Genomic DNA, 23,627 nt, shown 5'->3' with positions numbered 1-23,627 from the left:
CTAAGAACAAATTAAAGTTGTAAGCATAGATCAGCAACGACTTCAGCATTTTCCAACAATGATTATACCGACCTACCACAGGCCCAATTCACTGTATACTGTTGTTCTTGCATTCAGAAAATAAAATCAAGACCAACCACTGACAGGGCCCTTCCCAGCCAGCAAAGTATCTAGCTCAATTTGCTTATCTGGGTGACCTTGGGCAAGTCATTCAATCTTCTACACCCTCCCTCTAAGGAGCAGATGATAACACATGGTAAGAACACTGAGTGAGACAATGCCTGTGTCCTATTCAAATTAACTGCCACTACCGAGCACTGAGGCCCATAGATTGTAAAGGCAAAAGCCTGCATGCCCTCCAGGCTCAAAGAAAAACTGACCCAAAGAGCATTCTTTAAAGAGAGAATGGCCCAGCCGGTGTGGCTCAGTAGCTGAGCATCAACCTATGAACAAGGAGGTCACGGTTCGATTCCTGGTCAGAAATGCCCAGGTTGTGGGCTCAGTCCCCAATAGGGGGCATGCAGGAGGCAGATCATCATTGATGTTTCTATCTCTCTCCCTCTCCCTTCCTGTTGTAGTTATATATAAAAATGTTTAAAAATGCTTTAAAAATGCCTAAAAATGTTAAGAAGATTTTAAAATGTTTACATTAACTTCCCTTGAAACTTAAAGTATGAAATTAAGGACACATTCCCCACTGACCTGAAGCGTGTGTACCTCATAGATAAGGATTTGAACTTCAGTTACTGACTCAGAGTGACTTGTCAAGATAACCAATTGAGTGAGTAATGTACTCTCCCTAGATAACCACATGTAGCCCCTCGCCCTGTTTGAGATTAATATGTGTGCACTGACGTAATTCATTGATAGCCACCTGGACTGCTGCGAGGTGCAGTACAGGCTTTAAAAATGGGGGTTCAGACCAGCTAACGTGCTCGCCTGCCTGTCAAGACAGCCACAAAGGCACATCCTTTTGTCAGTCCAGCAAGCGACGCGGCTCCACGCTCCTCTTCCTGCCAGATGACAGAAGAACGGCTAGTAACTCCCGATTGAGACCCGACCAACCTCTCAAGTGAGGAATGCCAGCTCCCTGCATCAGGACCAGACCAGCCCAGTTGCTGGACCCCAGAGGACAGCACCACCGGGATCCCCAATAAGCCTGTACCCGCAGCACCAGGAATTGTGTGAGTAATCAAGTGCTGTGTGATTTGCATCTGCATATGTTTTGTGTGGGTAATTCCTCTGGCAGTTAATTGAATTATTTTGCGTACGCTTAAACTTTAAATTAAAGCTTCTGTTTTTTTTGGTACTAAGCCTGCCCTTGGTCCTGTTTGTGTAGAGTAGCCTCTTTGCTAGCAACTACTTGACTGTCCCACACCTGCACGGTTAAAGTTTATCTCAAGGGACGACTTAGATAAACACCCCAGATCCTTTCCCGGGATCTACTTAGGACACTTCCTTTCTGAAATCAATTAAAGATATATATTTTTAAAAAATAACAAAACAGCCCTAACCGGTTTGGCTCAGTGGATAGAGCGTCGGCCTGCGGACTCAAGGGTCCCAGGTTCGATTCTGGTCAAGGGCATGTACCTTGGTTGCAGGCACATCCCCAGTAGGGGGTGTGCAGGAGGCAGCTGATTGATGTTTCTCTCTCATCGATGTTTCTAACTCTCTTTCCCTCTCCCTTCCTCTCTGTAAAAAGTCAATAAAATATATTTAAAAAAAAAAAAAAAACATTAAAAAAATAATAATAAAAGGAAGAAATTTTAGAACTGTGAAAAGAAACTGCTTCAGACATTCTCATGTGGAAAAAAAATCAGGATAACTAATATTTAACCAGTATATACTATGTGTCAAGCTTGTTCTAAGAGTTATCTGTTACATAACCATATACAACAGAAAACCCCAAGAGATGACATTGAAATCACTTTTTTAAAGGTGGTGAAAGGAGTTTTTAGGGCTAAAATAGGCAGGTTTAGGGAGTTTTAGAAATAAAGTGGGTCCATAGGGGGAGGACTACAAAGGTAAGGGCCATGGAGCTGCCAAAAGGCATACATTCACAAAGAACAAAAGGTGCCACAGGGTAAGAGGAGAGGAAGACACCCATTCACAGAAGATAGGGAAAAGCCACAGGGGATAGAGAAATGCTGACAAATGGAAGAGGAAAACATTTTCACAGGAGTTAGAGAATTCTACCCCTGAAGGGGCCCCATGTGGGTTTGAGCTTTGAAGCTGCTTGTAGTGACCAAAGAGAAGGGAATATCAGGACACAAAGAACTGCAGCCTTTATAAACCTTAGAAAAAAAGGCTTAGTGGGCTACCCCCTTCAGGACCCTGTCCCTACATGGGAGTCTGTGCTTGTTTCCAATAAATTCCCACCTTTTCATATACCACCTTTTGTCTGTGGCTTCATTCTTCGAATCCACCTGGATAAGAACCCAGGAAAGAAATCACCTTTGCATCCTGCTGATGCAAAGTCTCATTTCAGTGGGAGGATGGAGGGTCATAACCATCGCCTTTCCTTTTTTTTTTTTTTTTAAATATATTTTATTGATATTTTACAGAGAGGAAGGGAGAGGGATAGAGAGCTGGAAACATCGATGAGAGAGAAACATCGATCAGCTGCCTCCTGCACACCTCCTACTGGGGATGTGCCCGCAACCAAGGTACATGCCCTTGACCGTAATCGAACCCGGGACCCTTCAGTCCGCAGGCTGACGCTCTATCCACTGAGCCAAACCAGTTTCGGCGCATCGCCTTTCTTAAGGTAGCTCAGAGAAGACAGCCTGCATTTAGAAAGAAAATACCAGACTAAATACACTTTCAACATGAAACCCATATTTTAGTTCATGACATCTACCATATCAAAATCACTGAAAGGACTGTTGTAAGGCTATGCAGATAGTGAACTACAGATGTGGGAACTGAGTCCCCTAGCTCTGTGTTGGCCATGGGCCAGAACCCTAGAGCTCTGCTTAATTAGTGTAAAATACTGCAAACCACACTCATTTTCAGTGACTTCCTGGTCTAGGCATCTGTTGCGAAATACCTCATTTTATGAAACCCAAGGTCACATTCCAACAAAACACATTTGGAGATTCCTGAGTGATGGTGTCTGAGAACTGAGGCACAAGGTATAGCTTCTCCTAGGGGAATTTACAAACATATAACTTGTATCCTAAAACAGAGAAGAGATAAATCTTCACAATAAACAATCAAAGCAAAGCAGTGGCCTGACAGTAAGCAAATACATTCATCCCAACTCTCCCTCCCCCAATCCACTCATCTACCCCACCCACATGCTATCTGCATACCAAATACCTAAATCTCAGGCACTGCCCAGATAGAGAAGAATAAAACCTTGCCTTTAGCAAGTTCACAGTCAAGAGAGAAGTGAAGGTGTGGTAGGCAAACAAACAGCCTCAAAGACAGAGATGCAGAAAAGGAGAAAAAAAAAAACCCAAAACATTTAACGGATGGGAGAATAAAGGAAAAAGTCAGAAAACTGTTTGAAGCAGAGATAACCAAATATAAGAGTAGGAAGAATGAATTTCTAGCCAGAGGGAACAGCATATACAAAACAGCAGAAGAATGTGAAGGCTGTAGGCACCACCCACCCACCAGGTTTAGATATGTGGGGTGGAGGCTCTTCCTGAAGAGTAGAGGAGGGATGAGAACAGGAGGTGCAAAGGGGCTGGATTTGAAAGGCTCTCCAAAGCCATGTTAACTGTCTGGACTCAGTGCAGAAGATGGGGAACCACTGTTTGCAGTTAAGCTATGGAGTAATATGCCCAAAAGTACCCTTTAGGGAGTTGAGTCTGGAAGCTAGGGGGAAGGTGGCCTGGAAGGGACAACCATAGACTTTAGGTAGATGATGAAAACTGGATAAGGAGCAGCAACCCCTGGGAGCAAGGGGGGCTGTATTCAGGAACTAGTTACACCTTGACCTGGGGTCTGGGCTTAAAGACATAAATGAGGAGCCACCAGCACATGGGACATTTACCCAGCTAGTGACCTAGTTACAGAGCCATGAAATGGAGCAGTTAGGTGAGGGAGAGAGAGTTCCTGTCCTTCCCAAATGACATCTCAGAACAGCAGTCAATGACCACTGAGTGACACCAGCAGACTAAAGAGAAGGAGCTAAGAAAGGGCAAGGGCCACAAAGATGGCCCACATTGAAGAAAAAAAGCTATGAGGAAGTCAGAGCCAGGACATGGGACATCCTCACTGGCAGACACAAAGGGAGTTAGGGACAGCAAAAGAAGCTTGAATGTGCTCCCTAGAATTCAGTCTGAAAAGGAGCTACTAAAAGGTAGAACAGCTGTGAGGCTTTTAGGGGAAGGTAGGAGTAATGTATTTAAGTTTAACTTACTTTTTTTTGTTTCTGGTTGATTTTAGAGAGAGGAAGAGGGAGAGGGAGAAAGAGAGAAATATCAATTTGTTGTTCCACTTATTTATGCATTCATTGGTTGATTCCTGTGTGTGCCATTGTTAGGGGTGGGAGGAAGAAATAGAATAGTGGAGACTAACTATAGTTATGAGAAATATTAATCATGCTCTGTTAACTGTAATTGTTTTGTTTTGATTAAAGAAAGCACATTCTGACCTGGCTGGGAGTTGTATACCCCAGGACCTGGAAGTTAACCTGGAAATGAGGTCCATTCTCCTTATCTGAGAACTGCCTGGAAAGATTTGCGAACCCCAGCCTGCATTGTCTGTCATCTGTAACTATTATATCTATTCTTATTCTTGTTGCCTACTTCCCTAAGTAATCTTTGTCCTTCTACCCAATATAAGCAGCTGGCTTATGGGGGTGGTGGGCAGAGCAGATTTTTGTGGATGACCTCCTGCTCTCCCATGCTGCCAGTAATACTGGAAAATAAAAACAATCATATATGATTCAACCCCATCCCTGCTTAATTGGCTCAAGTAGTGACAGACAGCCTGGATCCATTTATTGTCAAGTTTCACCCTGACTGGGTATTGAACCCTCAACCTCGGTGTATAGGGACAACACTCTAATCAACTGAGATACCAGGCCAGAACCATACTTTTATTTAAATGTACAAAACATAAATCAACAAATGTTCACAAAGAGCACACTCTTACAAACAGCATCTGGATCAAGGAGTCTATCAGTACAACCCCAAAGCTCCCACGCACAACAGACCAACACTTCAATGAACCACCCTCACAACTTCTAACACCAATGGTTAGTTTGACCAGTTTTTTAACTTTATATCCATGGACCTATATGGTCTGTATTCCTTGATTTATATTGTATTTTTTTTTTTTAATCCTCATCTGAGGATATTTTTCCACTGATTTTTAGAGAGAGTGGCAGGGAGAGACACATTGATTGGTTGCCTCCCACACACACCCCAACCAGGGCCAGGAATGGAGCCTGAAACCAAGGTACATACTTTTGACCAGAATCAAACCCAGGATCCCTTCAGTGAGCGAAACCAGCTAGGACCGCACTGATTTTTTAAAATATGTTTTTATTGGAGAAACCAAGATGGCGGCATAGGTGAACACCTAAACTGCTGCCTCGCACAACAATTTCAAAACTACAGCTAAAAGACAGAACGGACACCATCCAGAACCACAGGAAAGCTGGCTGAGTGGAAATTCTACAACTAGAAGGAAAGAGAGGGGCACCCGAAGACTCAGAGGAGCTGCAAAAGGCTGAGGTATGGAGATGCAGGCGTGGAGAGGACGGGTGGCTGAGTGCCTGGCTAACTTTCTCTAGCAGGAGAGAGATGGAAGCTCCCGACTGCACTGAACCCCAGTTCCAACTGCACTGAACCCTAGTTCCGGGTGAGACCCTGGGGTCCCAGACTCATACAGGGGGAGTCTGGACTGTCAGGAAAAGAGAGGAGCGCACGGAAACTCAGGGGAGCCGCGAAAGGCAGAGGTCTGGAGGCGCACACCCAAGTGTGCGCAGAGAGGACTGACTGCTGAGTGTGCCACTGGCTTTCTCTAGCGGGGGGAAGACGGAAGCCCCCAACTGCGCTGAACTCCAGTTCAGGGTGAGAATCTGGGAATCCAGATTCATTGGGGGAGAAACTGGACTGTCTGGCAGCGGGCGAAACTCAAGGGCGGCTTTCTCTCAGAGGGGCTTGCAGCGATAACAGAGGGACACTGACACCCAGGGGCCTCATAGGGCAGGGCTGACGGGAAGCCAAGGCTGTCTGCTCAGCCCTGAGGCTCCGCTCCATACAAGCTGAGCACAGAGGCTTTTGCAATTTTGCAAGACTTGTCTCATAAGGCTGTCTCCAGCACAGTTCTCCTGCACAGACACAGCTGATCCTCACAGCCAATTGGCCTGGAGGTCAATTCCTCCCAGTGATACCAACAACAATCAAGACTTAACTACAACAAGGCCGTACACACAGTCCACAAAGGGGTGCACCAAGAGTGTCTACCTCAGGTAACTGGGGAGGCTGAGCCACTGGGCCATACATGACACCTAGCAAACAAAGCTACTCTACCAACTGAGGGAAGCAGCAAAAATGTGGAGACAAAGAAAGGGATCACAAATGAAAGAAATGGAGGAAAGCAAATGACTGGATATAGAGTTTAAAACCACGGTTATAAGGTTTTTCAAGAATTTCCTAGAAAAGGCCAATAAATTTAGTGAGACCCTCGAGGATATGAAAAAGGACCCACTAGAAATTAAGCATACACTGACTGAAATAAAAAATAATATACAGAGATCCAACAGCAGACTAGGGGTTCGCAAGAATCAAGGCAAAGAATTGAAATACAAAGAAGCAAAAAACACTCAACCGCAAAAGCATAAAGAAAAAAGAATCCAAAAACTTGAAGATAGTGTAAGGAGCCTCTGGGACAACTTCAAGCGTACCAACATCCGAATTATGGGGGTGCCAGAAGAAGAGAGAGAGCACGATACTGAAAACCTATTTGAAGAAATAATGACTGAAAACTCCCCCCACCTGGTGAAAGAAATAGACTTACAAGTCCAGGAAGCACACAGAACCCCAGACAAAAGGAATCCAAAGAGGACCACACCAAGACACATCATGATTAAAATGCCAAGAGCAAAAGACAAAGAGAGAATATTAAAAGCAGCAAGGGAAAAACAGTTAATTACCTACAAGGGAGCACCCATAGGATTGTCAGCTGATTTCTCAACAGAAACTATGCAGGCCAGATGGGAGTGGCAAGAAATTTTCAAAGTGATGAATAGCAAGAACCTACAACCAAGATTACTCTACGCAGCAAAGCTATCATTCAGAATTGAAGGTCAGATAAAGAGCTTCACAGATAAGAAAAAGCTAAAGGAGTTCATCAACACCAAACCAGTATTATATGAAATGCTGAAAGGTATTCTTAAAGAAGAGGAAGAAGAAAAAAGTAAAGATAAAAATTATGAACAACAAATACATATCTATCAACAAGTGAATCTAAAAATTAAGTGAATAAAAAATCTGATGAACAGAATAAACTGGTGAATATAATAGAGTCAGGGGCATAGAAAGGGAGTGGACTGACAATTCTCAGGGGGAAAGGCGTTTGGGGGCTGTGGGAAGAGACTGGACAAAAATCGTACACCTATGGATGAGGACAGTGGGGGGGGCAGGTAAGGGCAGAGGGTGGGGTGGGAACTGGGTGGAGGGGAGCTATGGAGGAAAAAAGAGGAACAATTGTAATAATCTGAACAATAAATATTTATTAAATTTTTTTAAAAAAACCTTTGTAAAAAATTATATATGTTTTGATTGATTTCAGAGAGAGGAAAGGAGAGGGAGAAAGGGATAGAAACATCAAGGATTAGAATCATTGATCAGCTGCCTCCTGATTGCCCCATACTGGTGATTGAACCCGTAAGCCTGGCATGTGTCCTGACCAGGAATCAAACTGTGATTTCCTGGTTCATGAGTCAATGCTCAACCACTGAGCCACACCAGCTGGGTTGTGTCCCATTGATTTTATTCAATACCATGTCTGGTTATTTATACACTAGAGGTCCGGTGCATGAAATTCATACATGAGGGGGGTCCCCTCAGCCCAGCCTGCACCCTCTCCAATCCAGGACCCCTCGGGGATGTTGACTGCCGGTTTAGGCCCTAAACTGGCAGTTGGACATCCCTCTCACAATCCTGGACCACTGGCTCCTAATCGCTCACCTGCCTGCCTACCTGGTTTCCCCTAACTGCTCCCCCCGCACCCCCTCCCCGGCAGCCGGATTGCCCCTCACTGCCTCTGCGTGCTGGCCTGATTGCCCGTAACTTCCCCCACCCCCTGCAGGCCTGGTCGCCCCTAACTGTGCCCCGCCCCAATTGCCCCCTCCCTGCCGGCCTGGTCGCTCCTAACTGCCCTCCCTGACAGCCTGGTCACCCCCAATTGCCCCCCCTGCCGTCCTGGTTGCCCTCAACTGTCCCCCATGCTGGCTTAGTCACCCCTCACTGCCCCTGCTGCCAGCCTAATCGCCCCCAACTGTATCCCCCCCACTGGCCTAGTTACTCCAAATTGCCCACCCCCGCCAGCCTGGTCGCCTCTTACTGCCCCCCCTGCCAGCCTGGTTGCCCCCAACTTCCCCCCTCTGCTGGCCTGGTCGCCCCCAACTGCCCCTCTCTACTGGCCTGGTCACCCCCAACTTCCCCCCCCCTCCGCGCTGGCCTGGTTGCCCCCAACTGCTCCCCCCCCAGCTGGCCTGGTCACCCCTAACTGACCCCCCTGCTGTCCTGGTCGCCCCCAACTGCCCCCCCCCCCCCCCGCCAGCCTGGTCGCCCACACAGCCTGCTGTCATTTGGTCATCCCTCACTTACCCCCCTGCTGGCCTGGTCGCCCCACACATCCTGCTTGTTCACTGGTTTGGTCGTCCCTCACTAACCCCCTGCCGGCCTGGTTGCCCCACGCAGCCTGTGTTCAGTTGTTTGGTTGTCCCTCACTAACCCCCTGCTAGCCTGGTCATAGGCAGCCATCTTGTGAGGGCGTGAGAGTCAATTGGCATACTACCTATTTATTATATAGGATGTGGTATGGGGCAACAGTTTGCCACTTTTCATTACTGAGTAATATTACATGGCATAACTATACCAAACTTATTTATCCATTCTGCCACGGTAGGACATTTGAGTTGTTTCTGGTCTTGGGCTACTGCAAACTGTGATGATACCTTAAGGCTGCTTATGCCCACATAGCTCCAGCTCCAGAGCTATGAGAAGTTGAGTAAGTGGTCAGCTCCAAGATCTTGCTTCATCACCATATCAAATATTTCCTTTGAAGTTATTGGCAGAGCCCCTGGTAATTCATGTGGTACCTTTGTGGGATTATAAAAAGGTACTCCTTCCTCAAGTAAATTGTTTTGCTACCATATTATTGTACAACATGAGCAGCTCTTGCCCTGGGGAGCCTTCCAGAGCCCTGTGGGCAGCAGCCTGGTCCACTCTTAGACATACCCTGACACCACATGTCACAATCCATCACACACACACCAGATGAGAGGGAGCAAGTAAAGTCTAAATCAAATGGAGAGTAGGAAGTAGACCTTTGAGGGACAGGAGAAAAGGTAATGAATGGCCATAGTACAGTCACACAGGAGAAGTGTGATCACATGTGCTCTCCAGAACGTGTCACATGACATGTGTGCCACTGACTCTCTACTGCTGCTCAGGTCTTTTGTGAGTGGCTCAGAGTCTCCAAGTGGGCTGAACATGCCCTCACACAAGTATCTGTATGATGTGAAAGCATACCCTTTCACATGCAGGGTCCTTGAGCAGTGCATAACTAAATAACCTTACGGTGACCCTGTTACTAGGTCTTAGGAATGAAGAAAATGACCAGCCTCTGACTTTAAGAAGCTCACAGTTTAAGATGGGGAAGACAGACACATAAATACATTATTTAAATATAGTATAATACAAGAGACAATAAAATTTTGCCCAAAGAATTATGAGGTCTGAAGTAAGAGTAGTAGCTGGGGGATAGAGAGAAGTAGGTAATTCAGTAGTGCTTAAGAGGTGGAACCCACAGAAGCTGGTGGTGTACACTAGCGATGGGCTTGAAAGATGAAGCCTAAGTTTCTGGCTTATGAGCCAGAGCCGATGGTAGTGCCTTCTCTGAGCCAGTGAGGATCTTCAAAAGAGCAACCATAGTGTGGATGGAGGATGACAGCTGTTGGGAGGTGAGGACAAGGCTGGGGGAGGCTGATTCAGAAGATGGCTGTTTCAGAGCAAAAAAAACAGCTGGAGATTGGGAACCTGACTTCTGCGAGACTCTGGCACTAGCTCTGTGTGATATGGGCTGGCACTGCACCTCTTTGGAGATTCAGTTTCCAGCTGGCTGACAAGCCTTGCTTTGTCTATTTTGACAAGGCTGCTCTGAGAATCACAGGTGTGTGTGAGATCATGCTCATCTGTAATGCACAACACACTGGACAATGATTAGAATTACTAGTAAGTTCAGGATTCAGAATAAAAAAAGGCTTTAATAAAGTCAGGAGAAAAGAACAGGGCAAAATGCAGATGGGCTTAGTTAAAAAGGTACCGAAGTAGCCTGGCTAATGTAGCTCAGTGGCTGAGTGTTGACCTATGAACTAGGAGGCCACAGTTCCGAATCCCGGTCAGGGCACATGCCTGGATTGCGGGCTCAATCCCCAGTAAGAGGCATGCAGGAGGCAGCTGATCAGTGAGTCTCATCATTGATGTTTCTATCTCTCTCTCCCTCTCCCTTCCTCTCTGAAATCAATAAAAATATATTAAAAAACAACAACACGTTAGCCGAAACCAGTTTGGCTCAGTGGATAGAGCGTCGGCCTGCGGACTGAAGGGTCCCGGGTTCGAATCCAGTCAAGGGCATGTACCTTGGTTGCGGCCACATCCCCAGTGGGAGGTGTGCAGGAGGCAGCTGATCGATGTTTCTCTCTCATCAATGTTTCTAGCTCTCTATCCCTCTCCCTTCCTCTCTGTAAAATATCAATAAAATATATTTAAAAAAAAAAAAAAACACGTTAAAGCATCAGCAGAAGCAGCTCACCCTAGGCACACCCCCTGAACCTGTCCCCAAGACCCCTTTTTCTCTGACGTCTTAATAAGCCAAAGCAGACCAGCCTGGGCTCATTTCCCCAGCCTTTTATTTATTTACTAGAAGCTCGGTGCATGAAATTCGTGCACAGGGAGGGGGGGTCCCCTCAACCTAGCCCTCTCCAATCCAGGACCCCTCCGGGGATGTCCGACTGCCAGTTTAGACCAGCAGTCGGACATCCCTCTCACAATCCTGGACCACTAGCTCCTAATCGCTTACCTGCCTGCCTGCCTGGTCGACACTAACTGCCCCCCACCCAGTCAGCCTGGTCGCCCCCAACTGCCCCTTCCCTGCTGCCCAGGTCGCCCCCAACTGCCCCCTCCCTGCCGGCCTGGTTGCCCCTAACTGCACCCCCGCCAGCCTGGTCGCCTCTTACTGCCGACCCTGCTGGCCTGGTCACCCCCAACTGCCACCCCTGCCAGCCTGGTCGCCCCTCTTGGTCCCTTGCTGGCCTGGTCGCCCCACGCAGCCTGCTTGTTCAGTCATTTGGTCATCCCTTGGGCTGGCCCTGGGCGGCTAGGCAGCTGCCATCCAAGGCTTGCCTGCACCTCAGGCCGGCCCTGGGAGACTGGGGGGCTGAGGGGATTGGGCACCGCCATCTTGTGGCTGTGGGCGCTTCCATCTTTGAGGGTGTGGCAGTCAATTAGCATATTCCCTCCTTATTGGCTGTGGGTGCGGCCATCTTTGTGAGGGTGTGATGGTCAATTAGCATATTCCTTCTTTATGAGAGAGGACTAGAGGCCCGGTGCATGAAAATTCATGCACTGGAAGGGGGGTCCCTCAGCCCAGTCTGCCCCCTCTCACAGTCCGGGAGCTCTCAGGGGCGGGAGGCAACCTGGTGATCAGGGGAAGGCGACGCCCCATCACACCTGTGCTGCTGCCACTGCTGGCAGCGCAAGCCTCAGCCGGCCCTGGTTACCTGAGTCTCAGGTGGCAATGGGCGGCTGGGCAGCCGCCATCTGAGGCTTGCCTGCGCCTCGGGCCAGCACTGGTCAGCTGGGGGGCTGAGGGGACTGGGGAACTCTGGAGGCAGGGCTGAGGGGACTGGGTGCTACCATCTTGTGGCTGTAGGTGCTGCCATCTTTGAGGGCGGGGCAGTCAATTAGCACATTCCCTCCTTATTGGCTCTGGGCGCCGCCATCTTTACGATGGTGTGAGGGTCAATTAGCATGTTCCCTCTTTATTAGATAGGATTTTTTTGGTTAATCCTCACTGAAGGATATTTTTTCCATTGCTTTTCAAAGAGAGAGTGTAAGAGGGGGAGAGACATGAAGAGAGAGAGAAACATCGATATGATAGACATATTAGATTGGTTGCCTCCCACACACCCCTTGACCCGGAGCAGCGAGTGAACCCACAACCCAGGTACTTACCCTTGACCAGGAATCAAACCCAAGACCCTTCAGTGCAAGGGCCAACGCTCTAAACACTGAGAACACTGGCCAGGGCTCCCCAGCCCTTTCTTGTTTCACTGTCCCCAGCTTTAATAAACGTCCTCTAAAATTTTTTTGAGAAAAGGTAAAGTATCTTTTTCTTTACTTGAAAGAAAAGCAGAGAGGAAAAGTTGAAGTCATTAGACTTACTGTTTGAAAGTTGCCTGCAACAAGATCCGAGGTGCTCTGTCCTGAGCAGCATTTGAGCTTCAAGGAACTGCCTGCCTCCCAAACTAGCAGTCGCCAACTGGTGGTCTGCGGACCACTGGTGGTCCGTGAGGTCCAAAAGGTTGGCAACCACTGTCCCAAACAACCAGAACCAGGTTCAATCCAGGTGACTCTGGATAAGTTAAAGGCACCAAATTCTCCCTTACCTCTGGAACTTGACAAGACTGTTCTCTCCGCTCCAAACAAATTCCCCTCCCTGCTGGACTCACTTATACTCCTACAATTTTCAGCTTAAAATCTCCTTCATCAAAAGGGCCCTCTTGCCCCCCCCGCCATCTCAGTGGCCCTGTTCACTCACTGCCCCCCCCCCCCACACACACACACAACAGCACTATTACAGTGTGACATGACTGATGTGCCTGTTTCCTCTTCAATCACCGGAACTGGAAGCTTTGTGAGGCCAGAAGCACCTACTCAATGCCTGACACACAGGCCCAAAAGGCCCAGGAAGCACGTGCTAAATGAATACATGAAGTCACCTTCCCCTATGAGCCTGTCCCCTCAAACCTGAACCAGTGATAAACCCTGCCACCAAGGTGGTACAAAGAAGGTGATGCTGCCTGGCTGAGTGGCCCATCCTATATACCAAAAGGTAGAGCACATGTCTAGGTTGCGGGTTCCATCCCCCGTTGGGATGTGTATGGAATGCAACCAATCAATGCTTCTCACATTGATGTTTCTCTTTCTCTCTCTTAAAATAAAATAAAATAAATAAATAAATAAATAAATAAATAAATAAATAAATAAAAATTTAAAAAAAGGTGATGCCAGAGAGCACTGAGTACTACATGATTGTGTATGGGCAAGGCATTCAGGAAGTAGCCATGCTCTTTCTGAAGTTAAGATGCAGGTCCAGAGAAACAAGACGACGGTGTAGGTGACCACCTGTACTTGCTGCCTCCCACAACCACATCAAAATTACAACTAAAATACAGAACAATCATCATTCAGAACTGCCTGAAAGCTGGCTTAATGGAAGTCCTACAACTAGAGAAGTAAAGAAGAAAGTACACTGAGACTGGTAGGAGGAGCAGAGGGAGATCGTCTTTGCAGAGGCCACCCATGAGGAGCAAGAGATCCCAGCCCCACACCAGACCCCCAGCGCAGGGTTCCAGAGCTGGGAAGAGAAGTCCCTGCAACTAACAAAAGGAATCCAAAGAGGACCACACCAAGACACATCATGATTAAAATGCCAAGAGCAAAAGCCAAAGAGAGAATATTAAAAGCAGCAAGAGAAAAACAGTTAGTTACCTGCAAGGGAGTGTCCATATGATTGTCAGCTGATTTCTCAACAGAAACTATGCAGGCCAGACGGGAGTGGCAAGAAATATTCAAAGTGATGAATAGCAAGAACCTACAACCAAGATTACTCTACGCAGCAAAGCTATCATTCAGAATTGAAGGTCAGATAAAGAGCTTCACAGATAAGAAAAAGCTAAAGGAGTTCATCAACACCAAACCAGTATTATATGAAATGCTGAAAGGTATTCTTTAAGAAGAGGAAGAAGAAGAAAAAAGGTCAAGATAAAAATTATGAACAACAAATACATATCAACAAGTGAATCTAAAAATTAAGTGAATAAAAAATCTGATGAACAGAATAAACTGGTGAATATAATAGAATCAGGGGCATAGAAAGGGAGTGGACTGACAATTCTCGGGGGGGGAAAGGGTGTGGGGGGTGCAGGAAGAGACTGGATAAAAATCATACACCTATGGATGAGGACAATGCAGGGGGTGCGGGGGGGGGGGGGGCGGAGTAAGGGCAGAGGGTGGGGTGGGAACCAGGTGTAGGGGAGCTATGGGGCAGGGGCAAAAAGAGGAATAACTGTAATAATCTGAACAATGAAGATTTATTTAAAAAATAAATAAATAGGAGAAACCAAGATGGCGGCATAGGTAAGCACCTAAACTGCTGCCTCGCACAACAATTTCAAAACTACAACTAAAAGACAGAACAGACACCATCCAGAACCACAGGAAAGCTGGCTGAGTGAAAATTCTACAACTAGAAGGAAAGAGAAAAGCTCACAGAGAATTGGAGGTACGGCAAAGGGTCTTTGTGCGCGCAGAGAGGAAGGGCGGCTGAGAGCCTGGCTGACTTTCTCTGGCGGAAGGGGGAAGGAAGCCCCCAACCGCACTGAACCTCAGTTCTGACTGCACTGAACCCCAGTTCCGGGCGAGCCTCTGGGGACCCACGCTCTTACGGGGGGAGTCTGGACTCTCGGACGGAGACTCGAGAGCCGGGGAAGGCAGAGGTCGGAAGGAGCACGCGTGCCAGTGCGCACAAAGGCAGCGGAGGTTGCCACAGGCTTTGCCTAGTGGAAGGGAGTCAGAGGCTCCTGACTGCACTGAGCCCCAGTTCTGACTGCACTGAACCCCAGTTCCAGGCGAGCCCCTGGGGACCTACGCTCTTGTGGGGAGAGTCTGGAGACTCGGGAGCTGGGGAAGGCAGAGGTCTACGAGTGCGCGCAAGGGCAAGGCTAACGGGAAGCCAAGACTGTCTGCTCCGCCCTGAGACTTCACCCCATCCAAGCTGAGCACAGAGGCTATTGCAATTTGGCAAGTCTAATCCTATAAGGCTGTCTCCAGCACCAAACTTCTCCCAGCATAGACACAGCTGATCCTTACAGCCAACTGGCCTGGAGGTCAATTCCTCCCAGTGATACCTACAACAATCAAGACTTCATTACAACAAGGCTGTACACACAGTCCACAAAGGGGTGCACCAAGAGTGTCCACCTCAGGTTAACTGGGGAGGCCGACCCACTGGGCCATAGGAAACCTAGCACACAAATTTACCCTACCAACTCAGGGAAGCAGTGAAAATGCGGCGTCAAAGAAACAGATCACAAACGAAAGAAATGGAGGAAAACAAATGACTGGATATAGAATTCAAAACCACGGTTATAAGGCTTTTCAAGAATATCCTAGAAAAGGCCAATAAATATAACGAGACCCTCGAAGATATGAAAAAGGACCAACTAGAAATTAAACATACACTGACTGAAATAAAAAATATACAGAGACCCAAAAACAGACTAGAGGAACGCAAGAATCAAGTCAAAGAATTGAAATACAAAGAAGCAAAAAACACTCAACCGCAAAAGCAAAAAGAAAAAAAAAAATCCAAAAAGTTGAAGATAGTGTAAGAAGACTCTGGGACAACTTCAAGCATACCAACATCAGAATTATGGGGGTACCAGAAGAAGAGAGAGAGCAAGATACTGAAAACCTAATGGAAGAAATAATGACTGAAAACTTCCCCCACCTGGTGAAAGAAATAGACTTACAAGTCCAGGAAGCGCACAGAACCCCAAACAAAAGGAATCCAAAGAGGACCACACCAAGACACATCATAATTAAAATGCCAAGAGCAAAAGACAGAGAGAATATTAAAAGCAGCAAGAGAAAAACAGTTAATTACCTACAAGGGAGCACCCATACGACTGTCAGCTGATTTCTCAACAGAAACTATGCAGGCCAGATGGGAGTGGCAAGAAATTTTCAAAGTGATGAATAGCAAGAACCTACAACCAAGATTACTCTACCCAGCAAAGCTATCATTCAGAATTGAAGGGCAGATAAAGAGCTTCACAAACAAAAAAAAGCTAAAGGAGTTCATCACCACCAAACCAGTATTATATGAAATGCTGAAAGGTATTCTTAAAGAAGAGGAAGAAGAAAAAAGTAAAGATAAAAATTATGAACAACAAATACATATCTATCAACAAGTGAACCTAAAAATCAAGTGAATTAAAAACCTGAGGAACAGAATAAACTGGTGAATATAATAGAATCAAGGGCATAGAAAGGGAGTGGACTGATAATTCTCAGGGGGAAAGGGGTATGGGGGGTTCAGGAAGAGACTGGACAAAAATCATACACCTATGGATGAGGACAGTGGGGGGGGGGGGCGAGGTAAGGGCAGAAGGTGGGGTGGGAACCGGGTGGAGGGGAGCTATGGGGTGAAAAAGGAGAAACAATTGTAATAATCTGAATAAAGATTTATTTAAAAAAAAAGAAAAGAAACATTAGTGGCTCTTATGTAAAGGTCAAATCTTGGTGAAACATGAACTCTCGATTTTTCCATGAAAAAAAAAAATTAAAAAAAATAAATAAATAAAATATTTTAAAGGAAAAAAAAGATATTGAAACCTATTTAAGAAATAATGACACACCCCAGCCAGTTTGGCTCAGTGGATAGAGTGTTGGCCTGCGGACCAAAGGGTCCCAGGGTCATTTCTGGTCAAGGGCACATACCTTGGTTGCAGGCTCCTCCCCAGCCCAAGCCCTGTTTTGGGGGAGGATGGGGGGCTGGGGGTGGTTAAACAAAGATCTTACTTACAGTCACAGACAATAGGATGATAAAGGCCTGAAGCAGGGTGGGAACCTGGTGGAGGGGAGGAAAAGGGGGAAAAGGCGGGGACATCTGTAATACTCTCAACAATATAGATTACCAAAAAAAAAAATGCAGGTCCAAATGACATGTTCCTAAGTGAAGTTTACATATAATTATTATAGTCTCATAACTACAATGCTACAACATAGATAAACCTTGAGGACTGTAAAATAAGCCAGATACAAAAAGACACAGACTGTATGATTCTACTTGCATGAGGCAACCAGAGCAGTCAAACTCATAGAGACATAGTGAAATGGAAATCACCAGGGGCTGGGGTAATGGGAGTTACTGTTTAGTGAGTACAGAGATTCTGTTTGGGAGGATAAAAAAAGTATAGAGCATAGTGATGATTGCAGCAACAATGTGAATGTATTTCATGCCAGTGAACTGCACATGAATGGTTAAAATAATAAATACGTATATTTTACCATATGTATATTTTACCTTGATTTAAAAAAAGGAAAATAAGTTGCCTAGCTATTCACATCTAGCTAACTAGTGTTTGAACAATAGTTTTCTTTACAAACATAGCTAAATGATTAAAAGACTGGACACCTTGGGACTGGGTACAAAGTTCCCTGGCAGAGTGAAGCCTAAACTGCCGTGTACTGCACACATTCTCCCCAACGCACTGTCATCTCCTTGTGAGGGCTCTGAAACACTCAGTGGGGAGCAGCTTCTGCAGAGTCCCACTCTTACAGCCCACATGTCCCACAAAAATTCCAGTTATAAAGCCAGCCAGCACAGGTGACACCCCATTTCTGTGCTGATGTCTATCCTTATGCCTGAACTGAGAAAAATACCAAGTGCATGCTCCCCTAAACAGAATCTAGGTCAGATATCCTGGTGTCTTTTTTTCCCCCTCAACACTTTATAATAAAAAATTTTAAACAGAAAAAAGTATTTTTTCAAACATACAGAAAAGTTGGAAGAATTATTCAGAGACACTCCATAAACCCACCACTGGGAGGACTCCTTGTGAGTAAGGAAGAATAGTATACCATGTCTGTTCTCATTTTCTTTCCATCTTCCTCCAATCTTATAGGATGCACTGGTCCTAGGAATACCCGAGGTATTGTTCCTGCCCTTTTAAATATGTAAAATAGCACCTATGCGCAAACTGTGCTCTTGCCCAAATCATTTGGAAAGGATGAAACTTTCCTCGTCTCATAAAGAATGAAAGTATTTTCTCAGCTTGAGATCTTGTATTTTAGACTTTAGTTTTAAGACAGTGGCTTTCATGGCCAAATTAAACTTCTGAAAGGTTTTTCATGAGAATACACATCAGTCAAATTAAGATTGTAGCTAGAAATGAGCTACTCTGACACACTACTAAATCATTTTAATAAGAGTTAACACATGGACATTTTCTTTCATCACAAATTTTATAAATATGACCGTAAGTCCTCTTTGATGCAAACTTTAAAAATACAGGGGTATCAAGCAAACTAAACTTTGGACATTTCTTTGGCATCAACTAATTTAAGTATACTTTAAAATTTATTTTATTATTTATCTGTTTTTCAACATCATATTTTTTTAAATCCTCACCCGAGGGTATTTTTCCACTGAATTTTAGAAAGAGTGGAAGAGAGAGGGAAAGACAGAGAAATATCGATGTGAGAGAAACATCAATTGATTGCCTCCTGCACTCGCCCTGGAGCCTGCAACCAAGGTATGTGCCCCTGACCGGAATCAAACCCAGGACCCTTGTCCACAGGCTTATGAACCGGCTAGGGCAGTGGTCGGCAAACTGCGACTCGAGAGCCACATGCGGCTCTTTGGCCCCTTGAGTGTGGTTCTTCCACAAAATACCACGGCCTGGGCGAGTCTATTTTGAAGAAGTGGCGTTAGAAGAAGTTTAAGTTTAAAAAACTTGGCTCTCAAAAGAAATTTCAATCGTTGTACTGTTGATATTTGGCTCTGTTGACTAATGAGTTTGCCGACCACTGCTCTAGCCGGCAAGTATACTTTAAAAGAAACTTCATGACACTGGAATTTTAAAACGGTAACAGAACTCACAGAACAAAAACACCTCACTTTCAAATCTGGAGCTGAGACAAGTACTAAATCCTACACTTAGTATACCGTATATAGGTGGCTCATGTAAAACAATGTGAGAGCAATATGTTAAGCATCCCTTAATTTGGCCCTACCCACTCCAATCCCAGAAAATGCTATCAAACGTTCAAGAATCTTTATTCTAATTTCTCCTAATACTTCACAAACCCACACCAGCTGCTGAACACAAAATCAAGCACCAACCAAGGAACAAACCAAACCTATTACAGGTCCTGTATTAATGACACCCGTTGGTATTTTTAAAAACGTAATTTCTTGGCCCTGAAATTCCATATATTCTTTAAATTATATCCTTACTATAATTACCTAGCAAAGATAAAACTAAATTAGGATGACAGACCAGGCCTCCAGCCAGACGCTGGCCTGTCAGAGTCATAAGCCACTAGGCTGATGTACCTTCCAGGGCTGTCCAGGTCCGGAAACCCTCATAATGAGGATCTCTAGGGAAATCAGTGATTACATTCCTCTGGGAATCCAGGAAAACTCTCCAATGAGCAGTGTCATCACATTGGGTTTTTAAGTGCCATATGTGTGTCAAATACTCTGCTGGACATTATGAGGTCTTATCCAGGTAGAATAGGTCTCACCTCTAAATTAAGCTTACAATCTAGGGGAAAAGCAAACCATCACATTCTCCATTACATTTGTACGCAATATCCATATGATATAGGGTACAGGATGGGTCTCCTTATATTCCACTCCATAACCCAGAAAGGCCTGCCTCCTGTACACCTCCTTCCCTCCAAATTTCGGGTATAACCCAGATAGGAAGTCAGAATACAGAGGTAAAATACTGTGACTTTCCAAAGAATCCCAGTGCATGTGCCTATTTGGAGAAAACCTAGAGAAAGGAGTGTCCACCAAAATTGGAAATGCTAAAGGGATGTGATCTGACAGAGGAAGTGTGAAGCTATTCTTGGAATCTGGAACTTCTGGTAAAAAGGCTCAAATAGAAAAGAAAGATGAACAGGCAGATAATGTTTGAGAAGAGGCAGGTACTGAGTCCCCTTAATGAAAACACTAGAGTGTGAGACTCATGAGGTATGATGAAGTTAATCAGTAATGGAACATTCTGGTCCTTAGCTTTCCATGCGCTCAAGCTAACTGCCTGGAGGCAGAGGCCAATGCTCCAAAAGGAGGCCCACACCATTCAAAAGTCAACTTATAATCTTTTTTTTCTTAAATATGTTTTTATTGATTTTAGAGGGAGGAGTTAGAAAGAGAAACATCAATGACTGCCTCCCTAATGCACCCTAACCCGGGATTGAACCCTGGAATTGAACCCGAAACCTGGGTATGTGCCCTGACCAAAGATCAAAACTGTGACCTTTTGGTGCATGTGACGATGCTCAACCAACTGAGCCACACAAGCCACGGCCCAACTTACATTCTTAAGATCCTTAGTCCCAGCCAGCCTGGCTCAGTGCCTAAATAGGTGGCTCATGTAAAACAATGTGAGAACAATATGAGGCTAATTTAGAGGTTATAGCATATGCCTATTTTAGAGACTATAACATATGCCTATACCACAATATTGTACCCATTAATTAATACTAAATACAAACCACTGCTACTAAATATGAGTCTTTTCATTTGGCCTCCAGAAAAATTCCAATGAATGTTAAATACTGGCATATGAACAAAAAGTGTACAATTAACTTTAATCACCTGTCACACCCTAGCAGGTTTGGCTCAGTGCATAGAGCATCACCCAGGGACTGAAGGGTCCCAAGGCTCGATTCCGGTCAAGGGCATGTACCTAGGTTGCAGGCTCAGTCTCTTACATCGATGTTTTTCTCTCTCTCTCCCCCTCCATTCCACTCTGTCTAAAAAAATCAATGGAGCCCAGCCAGTGCTGCTCAGTGGTTGAGCGTCAACCTATGTAGGGATTATCAAGACCAACCCTTCATTCTGTTGATTAGGATACTTCGCTCCTTGTTACAGCAGATTTACAGTCACAACAAAGTAAATGCATGGAATTATCTTCTGTATTTCAAGCCCATAGTTTAAAATCAATCAGTACAAAATACTGTTTAAAAGTTTCATATTATTATAATCATAATATAAAATAAAATATAAAAGCAGCTTTTTCAAAAACTGCTGGTCCGGATTTAACGCTTCCCAAAATTCTTCCTGTGTGTTTACAGCGAATTTATCAGCGTCAACACTTCCCTCATCTCCACACACACAGTGGGATTTGGGAGCCCAGGGCTGGCTATTTACAACACAGCATTTGGAATATCTGGGCGGTGTGATTCAGTGGTTGAGCTGGACCTATGAATGAAGAGGTTTGATTCCTGGTCAGGGCACATACCCGGGTTGCGGTTGGGGGCTTGATCCCCAGTAGTGGGGCGTGCAGAAGGCAGCAAATTGATGATTCTCATCATTGATGTTTCTGTCTCTCCCTCTCCTTTCCTCTCTCTGAAATCAGTAACAAAATATGTAACAAGTAAATAAAATAAAATAGCAAGGTATCTTATTGTAAAAGCATTCCCCTCCCATCAAAGAAAATCCTTCCCACCAACCTTTGTGATTTGCTAAGAAAAAGAAAGAAATGTGTACAACTCCAATTTACACTTGAGTCAAACTATTTCAAAGTGGATAGAGAGGCTAGAAGAGTCCCTTTCCAGTTCTAAAGTGCCATGATTCTAGTATTTACTAATAATTTTGCATGATGTCTTCTGCTCAGATTCCACATTATATTGCTCGGCATTTGTAGGTTTATTAACATTTAGCAACTTTAATTTCAAAGGAATGCTCATTTACTCATTAAACAGCACTCTATATACCTGGATAATGGGATCAAATTGTCTGAAGCTAATAGTGTCTTGTTAATTATAATTTAAAACAGTCTTTGTTAAATAGTATCTGCATTCTTATTTTGGAAGATTTTTCTGTTACTACCTTATTACAACAGCTAAAGAAAAAACATAAAAGATAAAGAAGCTTTGATTTGGGACTCAGAAACGATGATCCATCACGCAGGGATTGAAGCGGAGATTTCACTAAAAATATGAAGTCTGATCTATTTAGTACAAATTTCCTGATAATCAGCCACTAGTTAGTGTCTCCATTACTGAAAGGCTCAACTACTAAGTAAAAATTTCAGGAGAATAGCACCACCAGGTCCTTGGGTTTTACCTGCGGCATGGACACTGGTTTACAAGTGAAGGTTAAATCATTTTAAGTCAGGATTCCTCTGACATTCAGAACACTCTCACTTGTATGTCCCACATGAGGGTGAAAATGCCAGTTTTATTTAAAACTGCCAACATAAGTAGATCCACAAACAACGTGTACTTCCACGGTTGTCCCAGCAAGAGAGGACTTGTCACCGGAGGGCTCGGGGCGCAAGGCGGCGGCCGCAGACCCGGGACCCTACCCGGCGCGGGCAAATGTGCTCAGGGTCCGGTGCCCCGCCGCCCCGAGGCTGGAACCTGGGACCTGGGACCTGGGACCAGCACGGCAGCCGGGTCTGCGCAAGCGAGCATGTCCCCGACAGGAACGCAGTTCCTAGCGCTCCTGGCGAGGCTCGAGGGGGAGCGGAGGGGAGTGTGAGCACCACGGAGCCCGCCCTCCCCAGTCCCGGGGGCTAAGTCGTGAGAGGCCGCGTCACGTAGGCCAGCCCGAAGCCCCCGGAGTTCGGGCAGCTGTGAGGACGGAACGTTGGGGCGCCGGCGCGGCCCGAGGAAAGGGGTGGGGACACGAGATGGCGCGGCCCCAGGATGAGGGGGAGGGGGCCTGCGACGGCGCGGCCCACGGAAGGGACGCGTCCCGGGCTCCGGTGGAGGTGGGCCCTGCGCGGACACAATCCCTCGCCGATCGGACGGCTCAACAAAGCGGCGCCGCCCGCTCTGACTTCCCGGCCGCCGATTCGGGCTCGCGACGGCGACCAGAACCACGACGACGCGGCGGCGGTTCCGGGCGGGGCCCCGGCGAAGAACTTCCCGGCCCCCGCTCGCCCGCCTCACCTCGGCACCGTCTACCGCCGTGGGGGCGCCGTCGTCTGCGGCTCCGGGGCCTCGCGCGCCGAGTGACCGGGCGCCGGTGGCGGTGGCGGCAGCGGCAGGTAGTCCCGCGGAGACCCGGGCGGCGGCGCAGACGGCGGCGGCTCCATCTTCCCGGGTGCTCTTGCCTCCGCTCCAACGCGCAGACCTAAGTGGGACATTCGCTACATTGTTGGCATTCCACGGGCGTCACGTGACCGCGCGTCACGCTGGATCTGCCCCGCCCGCGCTTCCTGGTCCGGCCGCCACCTGCGGCCCGGCGCTGTCCCCGCCCGCCCGCCCGCCCGCGCGGCGCTCAGTGAGAGTTGGTCGCTGTCCTCTCACTCAGCCTCGGTGCGGACTGGAAGTTAACAGGCCTCGGGGAGCCACCAAGTCGGTGTCAACCATCGAAAGTGAGCGCAGACACAGCTTTCAGGCCTG

General features: G+C 46.4%; 1 protein-coding gene across 1 annotated transcript in view; it reads right to left on the bottom strand.

The window, feature by feature from the left end:
• The window catches only part of LATS2 (large tumor suppressor kinase 2), a 104,466-nt gene extending 81,071 nt beyond the window's left edge, over positions 1 to 23,395 (bottom strand). The window contains exon 1 of the mRNA XM_080662113.1: positions 23,172 to 23,395. The gene's annotated coding sequence lies outside the window, so the exon portion shown is untranslated. The remainder of the gene's footprint in view (positions 1 to 23,171) is intronic.
• Between the last annotated feature and the right edge of the window lie 232 nt (positions 23,396 to 23,627).

This window comes from Plecotus auritus, assembly GCF_963455305.1.
Source record: "Plecotus auritus genome assembly, chromosome: 3".
Taxonomy (NCBI): Eukaryota; Metazoa; Chordata; class Mammalia; order Chiroptera; family Vespertilionidae; genus Plecotus; species Plecotus auritus.
Note: the sequence above shows the minus strand (reverse complement) of the source record. Positions and strands in the feature narration are given on the sequence as shown.